This window comes from Nothobranchius furzeri, chromosome 11 (genome assembly GCF_043380555.1).
Source record: "Nothobranchius furzeri strain GRZ-AD chromosome 11, NfurGRZ-RIMD1, whole genome shotgun sequence".
In the NCBI taxonomy this organism is placed as follows: Eukaryota; Metazoa; Chordata; class Actinopteri; order Cyprinodontiformes; family Nothobranchiidae; genus Nothobranchius; species Nothobranchius furzeri.
This window is the reverse complement of record NC_091751.1, coordinates 57420666-57439179: the sequence shown is the minus strand read 5'-3', so window position 1 is coordinate 57439179 and position 18514 is coordinate 57420666. Positions and strand designations below refer to the sequence as shown.

At 39.1% G+C, this 18514-nt stretch overlaps 1 long non-coding RNA gene across 2 annotated transcripts in view; it reads left to right on the top strand.

Moving 5' to 3' along the window:
• Positions 1–3722: 3722 nt before the first annotated feature.
• LOC139061828 (uncharacterized) overlaps positions 3723–18514 on the top strand; it is a 28764-nt gene continuing 13972 nt past the window's right edge. The window contains exons 1-2 of one of the 2 annotated variants that reach the window (XR_011515493.1): positions 3723–12228; positions 12337–18426. This is a non-coding gene — a long non-coding RNA (uncharacterized lncRNA). Of the gene's footprint in view, positions 18427–18514 lie in introns of both variants that reach the window. The other variant, XR_011515492.1, reaches the window with a different exon arrangement.

Sequence of the window (18514 nt, the reverse complement as noted above, 5' to 3'; positions counted from 1 at the left end):
GTTGACAATGGACAGGCTATTGTATTTATTGTTTTGGGTCTTTTTTTATTGTTTTTGGTGCAACATTTTCTAACAGGGAGTCAGATTCCTTTTTTATTAAATTTTTGTTTGTTATTTTTATTCATTTAGAAGTTCTGGTTCTGGACATTTCAATGTTAAATGAAGGTTTATTTGTTGCATTTTAAAGGGTGTACTTGCATTATTATGATATATTAACATTATATTAGTGGTTATTTTGGTCTAGATAATGTTGACAATGATATCGTTTATCATCAACAATTTGTTGGACAAAATATCGTCCAACAAAATTTGTTACTTTCCCAGGCCTAGTCAAAAGTATAAAAATTATTTATACATAAACGGTCCCTCCTGAGATCTGGCCGTTTGTTCATTTGCTGTGTTAGAGGACATGCTGAACTAATGTTTTACACATGATCATCACCCTAACATTTGAGTGTATAAAAACATATTAAATATGTTTTTTTCCCTTAAAAGTGTTTAAACAGTTGTTGCATTTCAACACACAAAAAATAAATGGAAAAAATAAGATAAATCTAATGAAAAGTGTACATCTTTGACATTAAGCTTAAAAAATCTGTTGACGATGATGATACTGTTCATTTTTCAGAGCTTTTTAATGTGAACATATACATTGCAATAGATAAGTTTACAATAAAGTTAAATGATAAAAGTTTTGAAGTTACACTTCTACTACTACTACTACTACTAGTAATAACAATTATGATGATAATAGTAATAAAAAAAATAATTATTATAATAATACGAATAAATTGTGTCTGAGGAGTCAGTTATGTGGAGGAGATGAGTTTGTAAAAGTTAGTTTTGAGTATGTTTGTGAAGGAGGAGGTGAGTCTGAGCTTAATGCAGGGGTGTCACATGTTCCAACTTACGTTTTGACTTTGAAAGGAGTCTCTTATATCCACTTTTCATTTTCTTGACATGCTGCCTCCTGGCTGTGCCTAACTACCAAAGACTCACAAATGAACACTTATTCAAATGTTATGTAATGGAAGCTGAGCTGAGCTCTTATATTACACAGCGTCTAGTTGACGATGTGACTCAGTACCGGTGTTCCCTAGCGGCTCCAAACTAGCAAAACAACGTGAGCACGTTCTGACTGTTTACAACTTGAGTGACAGCAGCAACAGCCAATAATACGTTAGCAAGTATCAGCAGAGCCAATAGATTAGCTTTTGGGCGGGTCTAATAGTAAACCGGTTTCCGTTTCGGTCCTAGTGCTCAACCAAATCCTTTTAATGGAGCGTAACATTGTTTTTGGACGGAAAAAAGTGCAGGGGACCAAAACTGCCTTTTGAAAAAGTGGGGGGGGGACATGTCCCACCCGTCCCCCCCCAAAATTACGTCCCAGGTCTGAGCCCACGGGGTTGCCACGTCTGCACAAGCTAACACTGTGGGGTTGGCGTTTGTAATTCAGCAATAAACAAGATTCTTAGCCAGTAACAGGAGCGATCCAGAAGTTATCATTTGTACCCCTAATAAGCCACAGCATCTTTTTTTATTTTACTCTAATATTGCGTAAAAAAGGCTAGAAGCTAACACTGGGCTAATAATGCAAATGATAAATTAGCAAAAAATTGTTGGCTCTAAAAAATCTCAAGCTTCTTTTTCTATTTCTAACAACTTGATAATACAGTTAAATATTAGTCTATTAATAAACTTACTGTATTTGACTCATCTTGGTGTGTCATCAAGAATCTTATAGCGCTGATCTGGCGTTAGCATGAAGTTCACTCACTTGTTTTGAAGATGGGCTGCAGTACCCAAATTAGACCCAAGGGTGTCTGTCACAATATGGTGTTGGAGGACCTAAATATGCAGTACCCAGGATGACACGAGGCAGGGATGAAGGTTAAGTAAAATCCTTTATTTAAAAGGAGAGCCAAAAATAAAGTAAATCCAAGGCTGTGAGCCAAAATCCAAAAAAAAAAAAAACAAAAAAAAAACAGATAAAGATCTGGAAATCCAAAAACTCTGGTTTATACACAGAGAAACAAGACTGACAGAACTACAAACAATGGACCGACACAAGACAAAGACAAGACAGGGCTTAAATAACAGGGAGGAGTAATTAAGGGAACGGGAAGCAGGTGTGTGGAGTGAGGGCTGGAGGGAAGGCAGGTGACAATAATTACCTAAATGGGGAAACAGAACCAAAGGAGGACAGATAAACCTAAAACTACAGGTGCTGGCCAGTAAATTAGAATATCATCAAAAGGTTGAAAATATTTCAGTAATTCCATTCAAAACGTGAAACTTGTACATTATATTCATGCAATGCACACAGACCAATGTATTTCCAATGTTCATTACATTTAAATTTGATATTCATAAGTGACAACTAATGAAAACTCCAAATTTGGTATCTCAAAAAATTAGAATATTCTGAAAAGGCTGAATATAGAAGACACCTGCTGCCACTCTAATCAGCTGATTTACTCAAAACACCTGCAAAGGCCTTTAAAAGGTCCCTCAGTCTTGTTTTGAAGGCCCCACAATCATGGGGAAGACTTCTGACTTAACAGCTGTCCAAAAGACAATCATTGACACCTTGCACAAGGAGGGCAAGACACAAAAGGTGATTGCTAAAGAAGCTGGCTGTTCGCAGAGCTCTGTGTCCAAGCACATTAACAGACAGGCGAAGGGACGGAAAAAATGTGGTAGAAAAAAGTGTACAAGCTCCAGGGATAACCGCACCCTGCAGAGAATTGTGACGACAAACCCATTCAAAAATGTGGGGGAGATCCACAAAGAGTGGACTGCAGCTGGAGTCAGCGCTTCAAGAACCACCACGAGGAGACTCATGAAAGACATGGGATTCAGGTGTCGCATTCCGTGTGTCAAGCCACTCTTGAACAAGAAACAGCGCAAGAAGCGTCTCGCCTGGGCCAAGGACAAAAAGGACTGGACTGATGCTGAGTGGTCCAAAGTTATGTTTTCTGATGAAAGCAAGTTCTGCATTTCCTTTGGAAATCAAGGACCCAGAGTCTGGAGGAAGAGCGGAGAAGCACAGAATCCACGTTGCATGAGGTCCAGTGTAAAGTTTCCACCGTCAGTGATGGTGTGGGGTGCCATGTCATCTGCCGGTGTTGGCCCACTCTGTTTCCTGAGGTCCAGGGTCAATGCAGCCGTCTACCAGGAAGTTTTAGAGCACTTCATGCTTCCTGCTGCTGACCAACTTTATGGGGATGCAGACTTCACCTTTCAACAGGACTTGGCACCTGCACACAGTGCCAAAACCACCAGCACCTGGTTCAAGGACCATGGTATCCCTGTCCTTGATTGGCCAGCAAACTCGCCTGACCTTAACCCCATAGAAAATCTATGGGGTATTGTGAAGCGGAGGATGCAATACGCTAGACCCAACAATGCAGAGGAGCTGAAGACGACTATCAGAGCAACCTGGGCTCTCATAACACCTGAGCAGTGCCACAGACTGATCGAGTCCATGCCACGCCGCATTACTGCAGTTATTGAGGCAAAAGGAGCCCCGACTAAGTATTGAGTGCTATACATGCACATTCTTTTCATGTTCATTCTTTTCAGTTGGCCAACATTAGAGAAACAAACATTTTTTCATTGGCCTTTAGAATATTCTAATTTTCTGAGATACCAGATTTGATGTTTTCATTGGTTGTCACCTATAAATATCAAAATTAAACGTAATAAACATCGGAAATACATTGGTCTGTGTGCATTGCATGAATATAATGTACAAGTTTCACGTTTTGAATGGAATTACTGAAATATTTTCAACCTTTTGATGATATTCTAATTTACTGGCCAGCACCTGTACAAATCCAAACTAAAAGGCTGCGGCAAGGACTAACACACACACACACACACACACACTTACACACACACACACACACACACACACACACACACACACACACACACACACACACACACACACACACACACACACACACACACACACACACACACATAAATAACTCACACACACATATACTGAGCTGGGGAACAAGAGGCTGGAGCTGCAACTGGAGGGACAGAGGATAACTAAATGAACACCGGACCTGAGTGAATGATAAAAAGGCCTACAAACAGAAGACACAATATAGAGACGCAGACAAAGGACACATGAGGGCGCTATGAGACACAGAAGGGAAACTAGAGAGGATGGAGAAACATCAGGAGACACAAAAAGGAGGGGGCAGACGCAGACCATGACAGTGTCATTCTTAAATAATGTCCCTTCAAATAATATGATGTTTTCTTATCCACTGGCTGCAAATAGAAAAACAAAACACTTAAAGAGAACCAAACCTGGTGAGAGAATAGCAGTTTCAAGTATTATTATTATTTTTTTGCCTTTATGTTCATAAATTCTAATAAATTCATGGATCTTTAGAAGTTTCCAAAGTTTAATTTCTTTTTTTTTCTGTCCTCCAATAAGGAACTTAAATAGTAACATTTAATGTTGAAGAAGTAACTGATCAATGAAATAAATGAGGCTAATATTATATTGATGCATAATGTCAAAAGAGCTCATTTTCAATCTTAGCAACATCATTGATGTTATAAAATATTTAACTCATTTAATCTATACAAATAAAGCTGCCTGGCCTTGCATAATCCTATTTCCAGTAAAGTTTATATGCATGCTTTTGGTCTGTGGGAGGCAACCACAGCAGCCTAGCTCACATAGGGAGAACATTGAAATGTATCCTTCTCCGTCTGCGTCGGGATGGAGACAAGCAACGCCATTATCGACGGGGTCAAGTTCTCTTTTCAAAACATCCGTCTGACAAGGCAGAGAACGCAAGCTTGTGATTGGTCAGGATGCAGTTGTTGTCAACAGCGCCACCGTTGCGCCCTCAAAAACAAAAAGAGAGCCAGAATATCTAGGAACAGACACGGAGCAGCTTGAAGAATATCTACTGGAAAAAATCTAAAAATATGAACGTTTTATTCATCCGTGACTGGAGGAGTGAAGAGATGCACAGCAAGTGTTTTATTTGTGGACATAAATGATGGGAAACGTGGGTTTGGAGATGACGAGCACATGAAGAGGGAAAGGAGAATGAGGGACAAATTTATCCGTGGTAAAAAGTCTCTTAAATACAAAAAAACACAATACAAACACATTAGTAAACACACTTTCTCGGACCAGATGCATGACAGGATACCACAGAACAGCGCTACGCCCTCTGTTGTCCTGGCGGGAAATTGCTTTGCAACACTCCTCAGGAGAAGGAAAAGTCTGAAGACAAAACGTCATCGTCCGTGCGTGTCTCTCTGAGCTCTTCGTGGAGCTGACGGAGAAGTATAAAGTAGGCTCATCTAATTTACCTGATCAATCATAAGCTTGAGTTCTCTGTCGTGTTCTACGGATGCTCCTTGCCGGAGCTCTCCAGAAGGCTCAGAAGGACGGATAATGGCGTTGCGTGTCTCCGCACTGACACAGACGCAGAAGCAGAAGCTAGGCTTTACTCCACATAGAAAATTACAAGTCTCCCATCAGTACTGTAATGCTAGGTGTGGAACTGCTCGATTTCTAGTTCTTTTGCTTCTATCTGCTTTAAAGCTTTTTGTTGCTGGATGGAAGAATGCTGATCTGCTGCAGAGCCCACATTAAGATCCAAAGCAGAATGGTTTTCTTAATCTTGTTTTAAAATAAATCAAACCATGTCGCACTGGTTCACTATTATTCTTATGGAGTGCTGATTTTTGATCTTGGCTTCACTTTTTCACTTTCAACAATTAGCTGGCATTTCACATAAAGAATTTTGCTAAATTTCACCTGCAAACACACAATAAGTTTAGAAGTATTCCCATGTTAAAATTGTGTTCAATATTTCTTTTAGATATTACAAATGAATGAAAATGTGATTACTGTGTAGCATTAATGTCTGAACACTGACGCAACCATCAATGTGGTTTTGAAATGATCAGCCATGGCTCTAAGGCATGACTTAACCGGATCTGAGGTTTTATTCAGTGGTGTGCTTTAATGATTTTCTGTGGAAAGGAGAAATGAAGCCTCTGAATGAGGAAGGGTGCATGGGAAGTTTGATCGGCTTCAATGAAATCAGGAAAAAAATGGAAGGAAAATGCCGGACACTGCCGTTGAGGGATATGAAGTAAAAACCAACGTGTCACATCAAGAGAATTTATTTAATGGGAGGACACATTCAATGATAAAAGGATAGACTTCTTGAAGATTTGCCAAATTTATTTTTTTACAGATTGCTACAGACTACATTATGGTTTTCCTCTCTCGTCGTTATCTTTATAGATTCTAGTTTGCTGCCAAATGACAGAAACATTTACTCGAGCAATCTTCAAGAGAATAATTTCACTGCAGACCTCAGCACTTTCTGGACCAACTAAGGATCACCAGTTGTTAATGTAATAATAACAAACTGTCACTGAGGAGAGAAAGGACGAAAAGAAACACATTTAATGAGTTCATTCGAAGAAACTCACATCAGCAATGTTGTTTCATAGCTGAAAAATAACGACTGCAACAGACTTATAGAGGATTCTATATTTCTGTGACAGAGATATGTCTGTGAAATGTACACACGCATGATGTGGTGCTTTTGGCTCCATCAAACTGAGATCTTAAAGCAGGGTGTCCGCGGGGTTTTAAAAAGTATTAAAAAGTGATAAATAAAAAGAGTCAAATTTAAGGCCATTAAAAGTGTTAAATTTGGTCTCAGAGGTATTATTTTTTCCAAATTAGGTATTATTTTTTTCAGACTATCAGATGTCGTATTCTGAACATCGACATAGAAATATATTCCGAATGAAATGTTTTGAACGATTATAAAAACAAAACAAGCCGATTATTTGCTCCTCCCGCTTGCGCTGCCTTGAGTTACAAATGAAGCGCTCCTCCCAGTGTTGCCACGTTAACTTAGCGACTTTGACGCTATTTCTAACAGCTTCTCAGACCCCCTTCTTGACTTTTTAAATCTTAAAAGTACCTAGCGAACACCTCAGAAACATCTCTGGTAACCCTTAGCTACTTTCTGGATAACTGTCGTCGACATTTCCTGCAGGTTAGCTAAACACTCTGCCTGCGCTCCGGACCGTTCTTCAGGACATTAGGAAAGGGAATGATGTAGTGATGTGTCAGTCGCTAAAGACAGCTCTCGGAGCCGGCTCCCTGTTGGAGTAACCAGAGTGAGTGACACACACACCGCACCTGCGGACTCCTGAGCCGATAAAAACGGCTAAATGTGCACGTGCGGCGTGCTAAACACACGTGCAGCTTGCCCCTGATTGCTGTGAGACCGGGTTGGGGGTGGGGGGTGCAGCTGTGGTTGGGACAATTACATTAACTGATGGACTTGTAAATAAATAGTTTATAAATAAGGTAGAAATAAGTTCCTCACGCTGATAAATAATAACTAATCTCTCTGAGGACATGGTGCTAGTGCACTCTCCTACAGCACCTTGACACGACTCAATAAATGCTATGCAACATTTAGTGAACAGCAATTTGCATGTATTTGTTATAAATGCCACTGTATAATTCTTGCTGTCAGTATTTGCAAGATATTGGTATTTGGGTCTGTACTGGTTAGACTTAAATGAGTTAAACCAAGGTCTATAGCCCTTGGGTCATAGACTATGAGCTATAAGTATATTGGTCTTTTTATACTGGGAATCAGGAGTTATTTTAGTGATCAACTTGTTTCTTGTTTATTTTTGCCCTGATTGTGCCCTGAGCAGTTTTATGACTGAATAAAAATAAAAAAATAAAAATCTACATAAATTGAAAAATCATCTTAAATAATCGAGATCTCAATTTCAGTCACAATAATCGTGATTATTGTTTTTGCCATAATCGAGCAGCCCTACTTTAGCAAATCCGGTCACATAATGATGACGTCATATTCAGTGGTCGTTCTGCATCATTTCAGGCCTCGTGGGCAACTGTCTGAACCGCTGAACAGAAATGCCTGGCTTATTTTCTTTTTTGTAATTGAAGTCTTTATTTACTTTTAACCACATGAGAACATAGAAACGAAAACAGAACAGTCAAAAACAAAACAACAACAGAAAAAAATGAAATGAAATAAAATAAAAAGGACAGCTTCCAATTCCATGATAAATTCACCTTTGTATTTTTGGTCTGTTTTCAATACCTACTAAAATGCAACGCAGTACGCATAAGATTAAACTGAAGATGATCGCTCCAACCAAATAAATTCCAACCGTCTTAGCCAAAAACCCGTCCCCATGATTTGTCAAAACCCTCCCTATCATCATTAATCCTAGCCAAAAAATTTTCATATGCCACCATTTTCAGCATATTTTCTTCCCACCTATTATATTCTGGAGGAGATGGTTGCTTCCATACACTGAGGATAACTCGGGCCGCTGCAATCACCCCCACCTTTATAACCACAAAATCATATTTTGAAACCCCAGGCAACACCGACCGATCCCCTAATAAACACAATCTTGGTGACAAGGGTATTATCATACCAATCCACCTACCTATTTTGTTCAATACTTTTTGCCAAAAGGGATAAACTTTCCCACATTCCCAAATAGCATGCAGAAATGTCCCTGGATCTGAACTACATTTCCAACATTTATTACTGGTACTGATTCCCATTCTATAAAGTTTGGACAGAGTGAAGTACCACCTGTGTATTAATTTGTACTGAATAAATTTACCCCTGACCTCTCTTATATATTTATCCGAGAATGACAAAATTCTACCCCAATTTTCTTTAGAAATTGCACAACACAAATCCCTCTGCCATATAATCCTCAAGTTTTCACATATCTCTTTCTTTGGATTGTTAAACAGTTTGTAGAAAACAGCTGCTCTATGTGCTGTACTGGGCAATTCTAAAAACTCCACCATCATACTTGAGCTTTGACTAAATTTTCCTTTGGTAATACAGTCCCTTATTTGTAAATACTTCCAAAAATTCTTTTCTCTTATCAAACCATATTTTTGGATTATTTCAGCGAATGACATAAACACTCCCCCTGAGTAAAGATCACTTATCCTGTGTATACCTTTGACAAGCCATTCCTTCCAAAACACTGTTTTTCGCCCAATCTGTACAGCAGTGTTGTTCCATAGTGAGGTGTAAGGTTGTCTTAAGTGAGATGCTCCACACATCTTATGCACCTCTACCCAGACAGCTTTTGAATACCCGAGCACTGGGTTATCATAAAAGTCTTGTCCATTACTTGCTGAGCCCTGTGAGAGAACATCCAAGGGTGTAAAAGGGCTCACTAGTTCCTGTTCGATCTTCATCCAGCTCAGCTCAGGGTCCGAACCTGTCCAGTGCTTGGCCAGTCTTGACATTTCAAAAGCTAAATTATACAACTTCACATTTGGCAGGGCCATTCCCCCAATGTCTTTAGAGGCCCACATTTTCTTTATATTCACTCTTGGCTTTTTGTTATTCCACAAAAAATCTTTAATTAACTTCTCAAATTCACTAAATATATGTAAAGGAATTCTCACAGGTAACATCATGGAAACATAATTGAACTGTGGGGCCACCATCATTTTAATCACATTAATTTTACCCCATAGCGTAAGATTCAATTTTCCCCACTTATCCAAATTTGTTTTTATCTTTAGGAGGAGAGGTTGCCTGGCTTATTTTCTAAGTAAAATAAATATGTGCAATACGTTGTCAACATCAGTGAGTCTCTAAGTCTATTCTTTTTGTATGTTATATATGTTAAAATATGTGTAAATACGTCGCTGATTAACACTTGCAGTTTAGTGTTGTGATGGTTTTAAAAAAATTCTGAAGGTAGTAAAAAAAAAGTATTAAAAAGTAGTAAATTTTACTTAAGGATTGCTGTATATACCCTGTAAAGGTGCAATATGTAAGAATGAAATCAAATTACATCCTGTGGTCAAATTTGGTTACCGCCGTCCATCTCAAAGCTCACTTTCGCACTACCCTTCCATGTGTTTCGTGGCTGTTGCCAGTTATGGATCAGTGTCAGAAGATTCTAGATCAGGAGTGGGGAACTCCATTCCTTGAAGGCTGCTACCCAGCATGTTTTAGTTGTTTCCCTGTTCCAACACACTTAATTCAATACTTGAATCACCTGTTCAGCAAACCATCCAGCATTAGCTGCTGATTAAAATCAGGCGTGTTAAAACAGGGAAACAACTAAAACACACTGGATAGCAGCCTTCGAGGACCAGTATCACCCATCCCTGTTCAGGATGTCAAACAAAGATGAGTTGCCACAATAGAGAGAACTAAACATCAGTTTTTTTTCTGATGGGGGGTTCCAGGACTCTAGAAGGCACTATATCAAATACATGCCGTTTACCATTTACCATCTTCGGCTTCCTTTGTTTGGAGCTTTAAGAAACACTTTTGAAGATGCTTATTTGAACAAGCATTTTTTATTCCCTTAGTCATCCACGGTATATTTCTCTTATTCATCACCGTACTAATTAATATGCAATTGTTGTGATATGATGTCAGTATTTTCATAAAGGATGTAAATGCTGCGTTGACATCACTGACATAAACTCCGTCCCATCTCTGTTTTACGAGACCTTTATTTAGTGCCTCCAGGGCTTTGACTGACTTGTCTCTTTTATAATTTAAGATACAGTGATCCCTCGCTACTTCGCGGTTCATTTATCGCGGATTCACGACTTCACGGATTTTTTCTTTGGAGCCTTATTCAAGGGAAATTCACCGATTCGCGGCATTTTTATATGCGAAATATCAAGAAATTCCTGTTTTTTTCATCAATTTCATCATAAAATGCACTTTTTGTAATAAAACTATAAAAAACCACGTAAAATTTTTTTTCTTGAGTTTTACCCACAAAAAGAGAATGTGATCATACGATAATTCAATATAGTACTGTACTGTAAATATGGTGTCCCTACTTCGCGGATTTTCACCTATTGCGGCCAGGTCTGGAACACACCTACCGCGATAAACGAGGGATCACTGTAGTGCTATTTAGCTTCATCAAATGCTTTTGTTTAAGTACTGCAAAAACAGGAAGATGATCACTAATATCTATCATCAGTATTGCACTCTTCATAACATCAATTGTTTCATTAGTGATTATGTTATCAATTATTGTTGCACTGTGTGATGTAATCATAGCTGGTTTATTCATCAAAGGGAATAGACCTAAAATACACATTGAATCTACAAAAATCAAATGATGTTCTCAGACCTGCAGCATAATCTAAATTAATATTAAAATCTCCACACAAAAACCAGATTTTGTTCTTAATTTTATCAGCCAACTCAATTATTTTGCCAGTGAACGTCTCGACACAAGAACCTGGTGCTTTATAAACACGAATCATTTTAAACGTTTTTGCTGTGCCATTGTACATTTCCACAGTTACCATTCCCACAACCTTTTCTTTCATGAATGCCATTTCTTCCACCAATTTACTTTTCAAGTCTGATTTAATGAACAGTACCACACCACTTCCTTTCTTATTGTTCCTGTTTACAAAACAATCTATGCTGTTATCTGGTGATGTTTTTCTATTACATTGACACTAAAATAAAAGGAGGACTTTGAGGTGTCGTGTTTTTGGAAACAGAAACAGAAAAGACAAACATTGCAATGTCTGGACGCGGAAGAGTAAGAACAAGGGGCTCAGGGAGCAAAGCAGACCTAGTGAGAGGGCAAGGTAGAGGCGTAAGAATGTGTGGTGGTGGCATTTGCAGGGCTGCAAGAACAGTAGTCAGTGATGAGACTCGTGCCACCATCATTGACAATGTAATCAACAATGTTCTTTCACTAAGAGAGGTTGGCAGCCCAATTTGAGGCGGTCAACAGTTGCCTCCATTATACACATCTTTTTACAAACTAACAGGTAAGTATAGCACTTTATAATGGCTTGTTTCTATTGTCACTTGAAGAATAAATAAGACGATACAGTAATGCTTGTTTTCCCTCTGAAGAATGCAACAGCTTCCACCCACTGAGGGAAGAGGAACGCTCCTCAGTAATGATCAAGGGCTTACCGTTGTGAAAATGGTTGTTGCAAATCATGCAATACAACTGCATGAAATTCAGACTAGAATAGTGGAAGACCATGAGATATCTGACAATATTGATAGCATCAGCTTCACAATCATTACACGGACATTGTCCAAGAGTGCGGATGAAGCAGCTCTACACTGTTCCTTTTGAGAGGAACAGTGACAGAGTCAAGGAGCTACAGTCCAGGTATAGTGTATATTCAATTCAATGTCCATTTCTTTAGAGTAAGCTTTGCACTTTTGCACCACAAGTTGTTATACACTAATCATATGATTTCCATAAACTTTGTTTCAGAGAGTTATGGAATTGGAGGCCAACCAGGCCCCTCATGTATTTATATACATAGATGAGGCAGGATTTAATCTGGCCAAAAGGCGTCAACGTGGATGAAATGTAATTGGAAAAAGCGCCACAGTTGATGTGCCAGGACGGAGAGGCAAACATCACAATGAGTTCAGCGATTGCAAATGCAGGATTACTCCTTCACGGATGCCAGGTTGGACCCTACAATACAGAGCGCCTTCTTGCCTTTCTCACTGATCTTCACCCGGGCGTTGTTCCAGAGCAGGACCAGGAGGGTGAAAACATGAGGACCTTTGTAATCATATTAGACAATGTGGCTTTCCATCATTCACAAGCCATTACAGCATGGTTTGAAGCCCACCCAAGACTGGTACGTCTCTTCCTTCCACCCTATTCACCTTTTCTCAACCCATAGAGGAGTTCTTTTCTGCATGGAGGTGTATGGGCTTAAATAAGGGTCATAATGTTTGTATAGTTAAAAGAAAATTTTGAAATCGAAAACATGTTAACTGAAAGCAAAAGTCACATTTTTAGAGTTAACTTTGAAAAAGAAAGCCTTGGATTTAAAATAAAATCAAACGTTTGGAATATTTGTAAGAACTGAAACCCCAATGGTAGTTTTATTTTGAATTTTTCTTTTAACTACACAAACATTATGGCCCTTAATTAAGCCCATAGAGGTGGAAGGTTTACGACCATCAGCCACATGACCAGGGACATCACGGTTGCCAAGGATGGATCCGATATAGCAAGGTGTTATCCCGGGTACATCACTTTGGATGATATCATATGCGAGGTTGATGAAAACATGTGGTCTAACCCTGAAGATCGCAGAGATTAGCTACAGTAATTGTGTGTGCTTTGCAGTTGCCTCCTTTTTATCTGGGCTTTGTGCTGTTTTTTGTTCCGAATGCTCTTGTTTGTTTCATTGATATTTTGTTCACTACGAGCAATACTGTAGAACTTTTTGTGTTCTGTCATACTGTAAACATTATTTCTGCTGCACCTGATCCTGAAATAAACAGTAAAGGAAAAAAATTGGATTAGCTTTTGGCTGGAATGCTTTGAAATGTGCACTCTATATGTGGGCATACAGTTCACAACCAAGAAATGTAGTGTAAAATGATGGACTGCATGTTTTGCATGCAAATACCTCTAAAACTGAACCATAAAACTCTTTGCAGTTTTTGTAATGTCAACAATCGCTAGTATTTTGAAATCTGGCGTTCTTTGATTGGCTGAATGCATCTTGTGAAGTGAAAACAACTCCACTCAAGGTAAGAGCAAGTTTTAAGGTTTTGTTCATTAAATTTAAAAGCAAAATGCACGAACCGACGGTTAGCTCTGTTAGCTTATGTGGTCAGGCTTCATCCAGCTATTAGCTTAGCTGGCTGGCGTCGGGGTCCGACTAGTCTTGGTCCTGCCGTTGGCTTCGCTGGCTGGCATCAGAGTCTGGTTAGGCCCAGTCCCGGTCCGGCTGTTGGCTCCGTTGGCGGTGTTTAGATCTGTTTCAGTTAGGATCAGCCATGGTCACATCATAAAAGCTGAAGAGCTTCTGTGGTCTCTGAGGCCCTCTTTTATTTATGATGCATTATTTATTACAGGGCGAATTGTGCATCATGGGAATTAAGCAAATCTTCCACAAACTGCATGAGAGCAAACGCCTGAAGTGTCAAGGCCTCGGATCAGTATATTTCTCATATGCCAGACCTTTTTTTTTTTTTTTTTTTTTTTTACCTTTTTGTGTGTAAACTGATAAACACTCATAAATTGCTTGATACACAGTAAAACATTCACATACATTTACGCACAGATCAGTTTACAAATGATTTTGATCAGTGGTGGTTTTACCATTAGGCATAGGTCGTCGGCCGTCTGGGGCCCTCTTGTTGTGGGGGGCCCCCTAGTCCTGACCGCCGGCACCCCTCTGTTAATGCCACAATATTCTTATTACAACCTGTCGCCGCAGACGGGATTGGACATGCGCACTTCTCATTACCATAATTCCTGAACTGTTCAAGATATCATTAAAATTCCAAAAGTGCTGAAAAGATTAAAAATGGGGCTTTTCGTGCATATACAATACATTACGGTAGACACCGGGGTCCCTGTCTTGAGCGCAACAAATCACAACACAGATTCAGAGACGTGCTGAGTTTGTCATCCAAAATGCTCCGTTTTATAACTATTCAATGGCTGATCAGATTCAAAAAACTTCCAACGGTTCATAAAAGTACATAAAAGCAGCTTTCCAGTGATCTATAGCATGAACCAATCAGAGTTATGGAAAATATCGCTACGAGGGGAAATTCTGCTGTACAGCCTGATTGAAATGGAGCGCAGTGCCACGGTGGAAGCGGATAACGGAACGGGGAAGCTAATTAGCATAAAAAGCCAGCATGAAATTATGGAAATGCCTCAAAGAAAATCAACACAATCTATTAGGTGTCCCAGAAGGCTTATATCTGAAGACAGTGACCACGAAGAAGGACAGATCTCAGTGAACCAGGGTATGAATGTTTGTTCAGTCTTCATTTTTTTAAACAACCCTCAACTATTTGCTAATTGTAAGATTCAGCTTCATTCTAGCATTATTTATCTTTTTACAATAAATAATTATTTTTGCTAAAACAAAAGTTTTTGGTATAGCAGTGTACGGTGTGCAAGAGAAGCACCCCATGGCAGTGTGAGGTGTGCAGGACTCTGCCTGCAGCTGGAGAGAAACTGCTTCAAGGCCTGCCGCATCAAATAAAAACGTCTGAAAGTTTACAAAAATAAATGGTCTTAAAAACTGCCAAAAAGATACCAAGGTTCAAACTTTTTTAAGAACAGATGTATTACAGTTCAAAGTTTAAATTGTTGGCCAAGTAATTTAGAAGTTCCTGTTCAGTAATAAATGGAAAAAATTTCAAATCAGTTTTTTGCTTTTTTCACTTTTAAGCAGATTTTTAAAGGCTTTAATAGAAATAAATTCTAAATACAAATCATACACTGAAAGCTGAGGTTGTTCTGAAAAAGTAGAAGAGTTACACACACTTTGCACTTTTTATTACATTTTTACAGCCATAAGATTAAAAAAATACCAGGCAGCCCTGTTATAATTATGATCATAAGAGGATTATTAAGACAGCGATGCACAAACAGGAAGTGATTGGCAGTCATTCCACTCCAATCCAGTTGGTGGTGGTAATGCACCAAAATTGTTGTTTGCTAAGTGCCATAAGACCACAAATAAGAAGAAGAAGAGAAAGCAGAAAAAGAAGAAAAAGAGAGGCGGGAGCGTCTGCAACAAACTCAAAGCGATAGTCAAAACATTAGGCATGGAGTTATCCTAGTGGCTCCAATAAGAGAAAGAAGCAGCATGCTTCATAAAAGCTTATTTTCACGTCTGAAAGTGACGTCGTTTTTGGATGTAAACATCAAAAGGAAGCAGAAAGGAAAGACAATGGAAAATGTTTAAAGGGAGGAAAACATGGACGAAAATGGAAAATTAAAAAAAAGGCAAAAGCACATGAGCACTGACAGGAAAAAGAAAGCAGAGCAAATATTGAAAGTGCTCAAAGGGAGGGAAATACAGGAAAAAAGAGGAGGACTAATAAAAAGGGAAAATAACTCATGTCAGAAGAGGGGAGAGTTTTGCAAATCCAGTTAAAGGTAAGATTGTCGAAAGTTTAGTGTAAGGGGCCCCATGTCTGTGTTCGCCTTGGGCCCCCAAATTGCAAAATCCCCCACTGATTTTGATGCTATTTTCACACCTGAAAGATTTGTGTGCACACGGTGTGTTTAGTTGCTGGGTAAAAGCTGGGAAATCTGAATCTTCTTTAGAGAACCTCTACTTTTCTTTAAATTTGTCCTGAATATAGATGTGCCTGCATTTGCTTTGTAATATTCTAGAAATGTTTAAGTCAAGTTAAAAGTAAAACCTGTCTGGTTATGATGAGACAGTCCTTTTTGAACATTTTAGATAATGTATTATGGGTCTGGTGATGCACCGTCCTCCTCACATTACCTCTACCTACAGGTGCTAACGTCTGTGTGAGCTAAGCTACCTTAGCAGTTGCCTTATCAGTAACATGGTTGCAGGTTCCAGAATCGGATCACACGTGACAACAAATAGGAAAGTCACAGGTTCACAACCCGAAGGCTGCAGCCTTTGTGCATAGAGTTTTGAGTTTGCATGTTCAGCTTTCTCCCCCACCCCTCCACCCCCACGCACGCACTTTCCCACCCCCCAAAAAATCAGACATACTATGTGTGTCTGTGTTTGATGACTCAAACTTTCTACTAGGTGTGGGTAAAGGTGTGAAAAGCTTTTTGTCTCTTTTGTCTCTATGTGTCCCCGTGACAGACGGACTGGAAACCTGTCCCATCTCACCTCTCACCTGTTGACTGCTGGACATCCTGACCAGCTCTCTGCGAGGAATAAGCAGTAGGAGATAAATGAAAGAAGACTGATTCTAGTAAAAGTGTGAAAACACATGCATGCTTTAGTGTCTCACACACAGGCTAAGGTACATCTTGGACATTTCAGCGCCATTAAAGTCATTTAAATATCCTGCAGCAGCCGTTTGTGGATGCTTTGTTACACAGTTAATGCTGTAAGATTTAGAAGTGTCACAAGCTGTCGCAGTAGAGTTGTTAGCCTCAGACTTCAATGAGAATGGTGATTTTTCCATTTCCAATTTTTCCATCGTCTTTTCATGATCTTATGTAAAAAACTAAGAAACTGAAAAGATAAAACCTATTTTACTCCATTTTTAAATCTATTTAAGCACCACCTGTGCTTTCTGTGACAAACACACATCTGTCAGTTATTCTTAAGTCATTTAATTCCATTTTACTGTTGTAACCAAGCAGTCACATGTCTTCCTTTCACTGTAGTGTTGTTGTGACGTGTGTGTTGGTGTGTGTGTGTGTGTGTGTGTGTGTGTGTGTGTGTGTGTGTGTGTGTGTGTGTGTGTGTGTGTGTGTGTGTGTGTGTGTGTGTGTGTGTGTGTGTGTGGTCAATGTGTTTAGTCATTTTTGGTTGAATAAATTAGTTTAATCATCTCTGTAATTGCTCCAGCAATACTTGTATTCTTCATTATGACTATATTTTCCATTGTTATTGTTATTTTTACTGACCACTTGCCTACTTTTCTATTATGTTGTGTACAATCCTACACATACTGATGTACACAAACACACCACTAGAGTCACCTAGTGAGCAGTGTGAACAGTTCATGCCAGTGTTTCTTTCCTCCTATAGGTAAGAGAACACATGAGCACAAACCCATTGGGCCATCATGGAAAAATACACTTTTTTGTCTTTGTATGTGAATTTACATACCAATTCATATATAGATCCCGTATGTGAAAAGGCATGTAATATCAGCTTGTATGCACTTATGCATGCAGTGTGGTTGCAGAACTGAGCACACAGCAGCAGCATCAGTAGCTCAGAGAAACACTTACCTCAAAAACCCAACAGGAAGCTTAAAAGTTAGAAAGTGAAAAAGACAGCAGAGCGGTGGCTGCTTGAGCCTCATTACAAATTATCTTTTTTTGTCACAGTAATAAAATGGTAAAAGAGTCTGAAGTAACACAACCAAAAAAGTAATAAAATAAAATACTGAAAAGGTTTGAATATTAACCGCAAATCTTTACCAGCAGAATGAAATTTGATCACTTATTTTTACCATATTTGGCATTAACATACATATAAAAACCTTTTATAAAAGAATTTGAATAGCAAATTAAAGATAAAACAGCTGCAAAAAGACCACATGCTACTACAGTGGAAAAGGTTTAACACCCCCAGCCCACCAGAGAGGAGAGTGGAGGGGCAAGGACCACACTGAGGTGAACTTTGTGGGAGGAAATCAAGCACTTCCACTTTCCAACCAGGTGTACATCTGTGGGTGCTGCAAGCTCGCTTTGCAAGAGTCATAAAGGAATCTGAAATGAGATGGCCGTCTTTAAAAGGGCTCGACGCACAGAGCTCACATCATATGTGTTTAAACTGCCGACCAACGATGACAGGTCTCCCCTTCATCCCGGTTCTCCTAGTAGCTGTGTTGGTCCCCATGGCTTCCACTCATGGTAAGAGCAAGATAAAAGATTGGAGTGAAATGTTGGAATTTGTTTTTCATGTTTAAGGAATAATTCTATGATTGTTTGTGTTTCTCAA